This window comes from Lactuca serriola, chromosome 5 (assembly GCF_051521515.1).
Source record: "Lactuca serriola cultivar US96UC23 chromosome 5, Lser_US96UC23_V15, whole genome shotgun sequence".
Lineage (NCBI taxonomy): Eukaryota > Viridiplantae > Streptophyta > Magnoliopsida > Asterales > Asteraceae > Lactuca > Lactuca serriola.
The window spans coordinates 317,161,714-317,169,148 of record NC_136412.1 but is presented as its reverse complement, the minus strand read 5'-3'; the positions used below and the strand labels follow the sequence as shown (position 1 = coordinate 317,169,148).

General features: G+C 40.6%; 1 non-coding gene across 1 annotated transcript; it reads left to right on the top strand.

The window, feature by feature from the left end:
* The first annotated feature begins 6,116 nt into the window (after window positions 1-6,116).
* Window positions 6,117-6,223, top strand: LOC145056011 (small nucleolar RNA R71). The gene has a single exon (XR_013685552.1). It is a non-coding gene; the product is annotated as a small nucleolar RNA R71 (small nucleolar RNA).
* Window positions 6,224-7,435: the final 1,212 nt, after the last annotated feature.

Genomic DNA, 7,435 nt, shown 5'->3' with positions numbered 1-7,435 from the left:
CGTTGTGGGCTTCAAGTTATCCGTATCGGACAAGGAATCCTCCGAATCGCGATGTTTATCTTCTAGAACCCTCATGCCACGTCGTGGCCGACTTTGCCACATCGTGAATTCAGTATCTATCGTGGATTTATTCTTCTCTTGTCTTTCAAGTCTCCCATGTTGTCACTTTTGGTCCCTCTCTTCGAAAATCCTTTTAATTGACTGAAAATAACAATTTAAAGTCAGAAGTACCATTATTCTAAACATATTATCAACTTATTAGTAAAAATGTACTTAAATATTGCCTAAAAATAGGTATAAATATGGCAATATCAAAATACCCCACACTTAGGCTTTGCTTGCCCTCAAGAAAATTTAAACCTAACTCCTAATTACTAACACCACAAAGAACAATCCGACTCTAGCTCAGCCATTATGCCAAGACCTCAACGCATGCATTTGTGTCTAAAATTTTCCTAAAGTACCCCCCATACTTTAAATACTCACAATCTTCATAAACACTCTCCCACTTTTTCCGAACAATGCTCATTTTATGCAACCCTTCGAATCCATCCGCAGAAAACCTCCTTATCCTCAAGGTATTTTTAGTTGAGCAACCTAAGCATACATAATCTAGAATTACAATCTATGATACCACTATGGAGCTCTTTTGGAATTCTTCACTTCTTTGACATTTGATCTTTGATTTCTTTGAATTCACCACCTTATTTGATTTGATTTCTGGTATCTTCAACTTTTTGAAATTTCTTGGAATTTTGATCTTTTGATCTTCACTTTATTTGCTCCAAAATTCTTTAAACTTTACTCGTAATTCTCTCTCGTTTTTTTTACATTACATGTACCTCTCTTTTTCCACTCAAAACCTACATGCTTAAGCAGAGGCGCTCAACCTCAGCCTTTATCGGTTAATGATAATAATTTTCCTAGATACATTTCAGGTTTAGGATGCTAAACATATTGCATCCCTCAAACCAAGCGGGGTTATGTTTTTGTTCCATGATTTCACTAAAATAAGGGAGGCCACAAATGTACTATAACGTGTATTGGCTCAACTAAACATTTGAACTTTCATCGGATCATCCCACATAATACTAGCAATTATAATTCAAATTATTATTACTAGATTCAATTATTAAAAATTTTAATTTCCAAATTTTCAATTTTTACCATCAAATTCTATGATTATCTAGCAATTTACTTTTTCTACCCCTACCCCACACTTATTTCATACAATGCCCTCATTGTATGCATAAAAATAAATCAAAATTAAAGAAAAGGGAGAAAAAGGAACAGACTCCCCTGGGATAGTGGCGTGAGCATCTCCAAAAGTGTGGAAAATGTACATCCGGAATATGGACTCCAAAAATAGAAACTCGGTGTAGAACTGGGTGAATACGTAAATAAACCATGAACATGACTCGAAACTTCAATTCTTCAAAGTGGGTGCTAGTAAGTAGAAATGTGGGCAAGGGAAAACTGAGACACGTTATGACAGAGAGCACCACGTCGTGATATGAGATGAAAACACGAACACCAAGCTGTTTTATTTCTTCAAAGTTCATGAGCGCCACGACGTGGCGTAAGGAGCCCACGTCGTGGAAACTGGACATCAGCAAAAAAATGCCTTATTTCTGCATGCACCCTAGCAGCTTGACCAATGTCTAAATGGTTTATGAGGCTTCTATGTAAATATACTTCCCAACTGTAACCTCTCTCTTACTAACGTACCCCACACTTATCTTGAAATTGTGGGTTCCAACTCACGACTCTAAGCTTCCTTGACTAGACAAACACGACTCTAGAGTTAACCTTATATGCTCCTTAGTATTCCAATGCTAATCTAAAAAAAATGGAACAACCCAAAAGAAATAAAAGAGTAACATCATAGTTCAAGAAAGTTTTACATTACAAACCAAATTCAAACATAAAAAAAACTACTTAAAACAAAACAAAATAAAAATAAAATAAAATAAAATCAATCATCATCTCCTTGGTCCTGCGCTCCACTTGGTCCTGCCCCGTCATTCTGCGGACGCCATAGCTCCTCCCATGTCGGAAAATAAGGATACTGTGGTGGCATAGAAGGTGGTCGGGTCACACCCAAATGCGAATAAATACCCTCAGTAAGTTGGGTATGATAAATGGCATGCCCCGGGAGATTATCCAAATAAGTTCCCACCCGACTCTGAAAAGGGTGGGTGGGCACTCCCTGTACATACTGTGAAGTAGCACGCTCTCTCTCGACCTCACCTCTAGCTTGCACATTCCGACGCCGTGGTCTAGCTGGTGGTTGCTGCCCTGGCTGCGCCTACTCTTGCTCGTCATCTATCAGCGGTATAACAAAACGACCCCTGACATTCACCACTGCCCGCATAACTCCCAAGACTTGAATAGTCAAATCAGTGTCCGGTAATCGAGTAAGATTCCTCACAAAGTCATGGGTCAAAATATGATATGACCTAGCAAGGCGAGTAACCAAATGCCCCCCTGTAATCGGACTCCCGGGCCTAGAATTGGCTGCTTTCTTCCCCATGAACCTCGCCAACATATACGGTAAATCACAACAAACTCCCAGGGTAATAAGAGTCCACAGATAAAACAAATTCTAAATGGGGACTTTATCACCATGATGCTTGTGATTTATTGAAAAAGTGATCAGGCGATGTAAAAATCGGAAAACAGGATTCCGAATTTGTGACTCACTCGAGTCACGAGTATTGTACTCATGGCTAGAAATGCCCCGCTAGAACTAAACATCCATAGCACCGGGATTAAAATCTCGAACGCATCCAAGCAAGAACGGTATGAAAAACGGAGATTGATTCTCCACTTCGGTATAAAGCCCCATACGCCAAGCGAATTCCTGAAGACTACACTCTCTATAAACACCACCCAAACGAAACACAAGTGCCCGGTTGTAGGTAAAATCAATGGTGCATTCCTCGAAGCATACGGTAGAGAAAAACTCCACCGATAATTCCCGGTATACGGGTTCATGAATGGCAAACAAATTCCTCCACCCGTGACAAGTGAAAGAAAATTGATCTCCTTCGTATGTTTTCGACCAATAGCATCCCAACTCAGCAACCATTCCCAAACCACCTAGCCATCCCCAATCGATAATTGGGGCTATCGCAAATTCTCTATTGTACAACCATCCCAGCCGATTCTCATAAGTAGTTAACAATGGTCGGGAATGTTTTGAGGAAACTGATATAAGGGATGTATACTCGCCACATCAATCGGGTTTTCCTCCTGTGGAATAGCTCTTCATGGTCCCATTTCTGCATACAAAATCAAACCAAAGTAGAAAACATCCAGAACATTAAAACAATTTAAACTGTCTGCCAGAAGTCACGACGTGGTCAGGCTCGCCACGTCGTGAACCGCAGTCGCAAGTTGTATGTGGATCGATCATTTTGTATGCGATTTCTACCAAAATTAATGCTTGGGGTCTGTTCCTATGGACATTTAAGGGACATGCAACCTAGAATTAACAACTAGTTTCAACCAGTTTCGTAAATCACATAAACCCTAACCATGAAAATTTAAAATTGTAAGAACTAACTACAATTAATAAGTAGAACACATACCAAGTAGAGTTAATTGACAAGAACTTGCAAGGAAATTGGAAGCAAATTAAGAACTTGGTTGTGGGGTATTTTGTTCCCGTTCGTGCGGCAGTATCAAATGGGAATGGGTATTATTGGTCAAAGAGTTTTAAGTAAATGCCCCCCCCCCCCCCGGTGACTTTTTAAAGGCCACGTCGTGGCTGGCTATGCCCACTTCGTGGACTTTAAAATTGTCATATGTTCCCGTGATTTCATTTTTTTACCACGATGTGGCTGTATCAGCCCACGTCGTGGGATATGCCTGATCGCATAATTTTTCAAAATCATAAATTTTAACTATCTACTTTGCATCTCATTTATTAACTAAAGTTCCCACAGCTAATTCTTTGCTAGGTATCAGTTATTGGATGATGAGTTGTTATCTTCCTAATTAAAAAATAAAAAAATTAAAAGAAAAGAAAATGCAAACCAAGCTCGGGTTGCCTCCCGAGAAGCGCTTCTTTTTCTTGGAGTCTTGAGTTGGACTCCGTGCCTTCTACGTTGAATCTTCTAAAGAGTCCACCACTAAGATCTTTTCTTCCTTGAATCGCCTCTTGTAAGCTTGAACTCGCCTTTTATATTCCTTCTTTGAATTCTCCTTTTTAACTTTGCCCTCTTCTTCAAGCTTGCGTTTTGTGCCCTTAGTTTGTTCCTTGCACTCCATAGCATCCTCCTCCTCTTTCACCACCGGCTTTTTCACTTTTGAAGTGACCTCCTCTTCATCACTTGTCATCTCCTCATCCTCTTTGCTCACCCAAGAAGGCGGACTCTTGTAAGCTATGACTTCAATCAAATATGGAACAAATGCCCTCGGTTTTGTTCTTTTGACTTGATGAACTGCCTTGATCTCTTCTTCCATTAGCTTCTCCAGTTCTTCTAGTTCATTGTCTTCATTAATTGTGAACACCTCTTCTTGAACTTGATCCTCTTGGAAGTCATCTTGTACTCCAAAAACTTCTTGTTCATTTCCTACCCTCAAAGTGAGCTTAGACTCGCGAATATCAACAAGATCTCCAGCAGTGTTAAGCAATGGACGACCAAGGATTATTGGAACATCGGGATCTTCCTTCATATCCAAAAGTACAAAGTCTATTGGAAAAACAAATTTTCCAATTTTCACCAAAATATCCTCCACGATGCTCTTGGGGTTGTGTCACTGAACGATTCGCCATGTGAATCTTCATTTTTGTAGCCTTCATCTTCTGAATTTCTAATTTTTGATAAAATGAAAAGGGCATCAGGTTAATGCTAGCCCCAGAATCGGCTAAAGCATTAACCTTCATTTTATTACCAAACTCACACGGAAGAGTGAGGCGTCCAGGATCCCCCATCTTTTCTGGTGTCTCTCCCAACACGGCTTTTGAGGTTTGTTCACTTAGAACCACCTTAGACTGCTTCTTTAATTGCCTGCAGATGTCTATCAAATCTTGCAGTAGTTTCTGGTTCTCGGGAGTTTTGCATAAGGACTCGACAAAGGGGGTATTAATCGGGATCCCCTTCACATGCTTTACAAACTCTATATGCTCCTTCTCTAGTAGACTAACTGCAGCTCGGGTTGGAAATGGAAAAGGTGGCTGATAAACTGGAACGGATTCAAAAAAAATTTTATCAGACATGCGCCACGTCGTGGCCAGAGCAGTGCCATGTCGTGGCGAAGCTGGTTCAGCAACTTTTTCACTTTCGAACTTTGACTTCTTGGGTTTTGGATCGGGCTGCTGTGGTTCTTCTTCCAATGCCTCCAGGAACTCAGAGATTGCTTCTTCTTCAATATCGATGGCCATTACGTGAGATTGGGTCTTTACTTCGGGATTCTTCGGGGACAATTTTTCGTGAACCAGAGTGGCTAGTTGACCAAATTGTACTTCAAGGTTATGGATGGAGGCTTGCTGATTCTTTATCAAAGTTTGTTGTTCCATAATAGAAGAATCAGTGGCATCATGTCTCTTTTCCGAAGCTTCCATAAATTTCATCAAAATGGTCTCTAGGTCGGGTTTCTTCTCGGTTGGTGGCTGCTCTTTTTGATAAAAGCCTCGACCTGTCTGCCTATACTTCTCTTCTTTTTGCTTCTTATACTCTTCATATGGCAGCCACTCCTTCTTCGGTTTCCTCCAGTCCTCATCAAACTTATCCCCACTAGAGTTGCACACTTGAGCTTTTCTGTTCCCAAACTCATCTACCTTGCAGTCCTTGGTCAAGTGTGGACCACTACATCTCTCGCAACCCACTCTTATGGCATGTATTGACGGGTCCATTTGTGTTATCCTTCGATCCATATTATTCAGCATGGCCATCACAGCTGCTATTTCTTCAGTTTGGGCCCCTCCACCGCCTTTGATTCCATCTTGCCTAGGGTTGTGGTATTCGCGAGAGTGCTTCGCGAATTCTTCAATTAGCTCATTGACCTCCCTTGGGTTTTTCTTTGTCAAAGGTCCTTGAGAATCAAGGAGTTTTCTTGTCATAACGTTGACCCCATCATAAAAGATTGACATCTCTTGTTGCACATTTAGATCATGTTGGGGGTAATTTCTGAGCAGGCCCTTGTACTGCTCCCATGCTTCGTATAATGACTCCCCCGGCTGTTGCTCAAAGTTGGCTATTGCCTTCTTGAGTTTGGCTATCTTGGATGGCGGGCAAAACTGTTCCAGGAATTGCTCACGCATTTGAGCCCACGTGGTAATTGTACCCGGCGGGAGTGCTTTTAACCACTCCTTAGCAGCTCCTTTGAAAGTGATGGGAAACATCCTAAGCAAGACTGTGTTTATGTTGACATTTGGGACATTGAAGTAATCCGCAATGTCGTTGACTTCATCTAGATACTTAAAAGCATCCTCATGATCTTTCCCGAAAAATGGGATGTCCTTCAGTGCAGTCAATATGTGCCCCTTCAACTCGAATGTGGCAGTGGCAGGTATTGTGGGTTGGACTAAACCGGGACCCACATCTTCTCGGATCCGCTTCATGTAAGCTCCCATGGACATTTCTTCAATTGTTTCCATCTCGTTCCTTGGCTCGTTCTCGGGTTCGCTCGTGTGTTCTTCAAATTCCGGCTCGGTATCGCTTTCGGACTCGGTTTGGACGGGCGTATGATCCAAATGCTAAAGATTGCTCTTGTGCCTTGCGGATGAACTTGACTCTCCTGTCTTCTTTCCCGACTTACTAGAAAAAGCTGACTTCAATTCTTGTAAGGGCGTCTTTTTCTTGTGAATTGCAGACTCGGGATCTTCAAGTGGTGGCACCAAGGTGTGTTTGAGCTTCTGGTCATGAACTCCTGCAACTTGCTAAACTAGAAACATAAAACAGAACTAAAATAAGAAAAACTAACTAACAACTAAAAATTTATTTTTTTTAATAGTCCACGTCGTGGTAGGTATCTGCCCACGTCGTAGACTCTGTGACTAACAGAAAAATTTTATTTTGCTGAAAAAATTAACTTTTTGTGGTTTTTACTCCACAAGAAGGATTGATTAATTTAATGCAAATAAATAAGCTAAAAACTAAGCCGTTCCCCAGCAACGACACCAAAAACTTGATGTGCACAAAAGTACTCACTAATTTTAATATTTATAACCTAACAAACTTAACTATCTATGCACTTATAGGCAGTGTACCTAGTCAGATTACAGTATAGTTTGGGTAAGTCGGGTGTCGATCACAGGGAATGGTGTTCTAATTAATTTACTTACTATTAAATTAACCTAATTATTAACAAGTTTAAAATGGGTTTTATCTGATTTTACAAGATCAGACGAACTTAAATTAAATTCAATAAGTAAAAACACACTCTTGTTTAGTTTGAATCCACTTCTTCCTTATGGCTAGCTAAT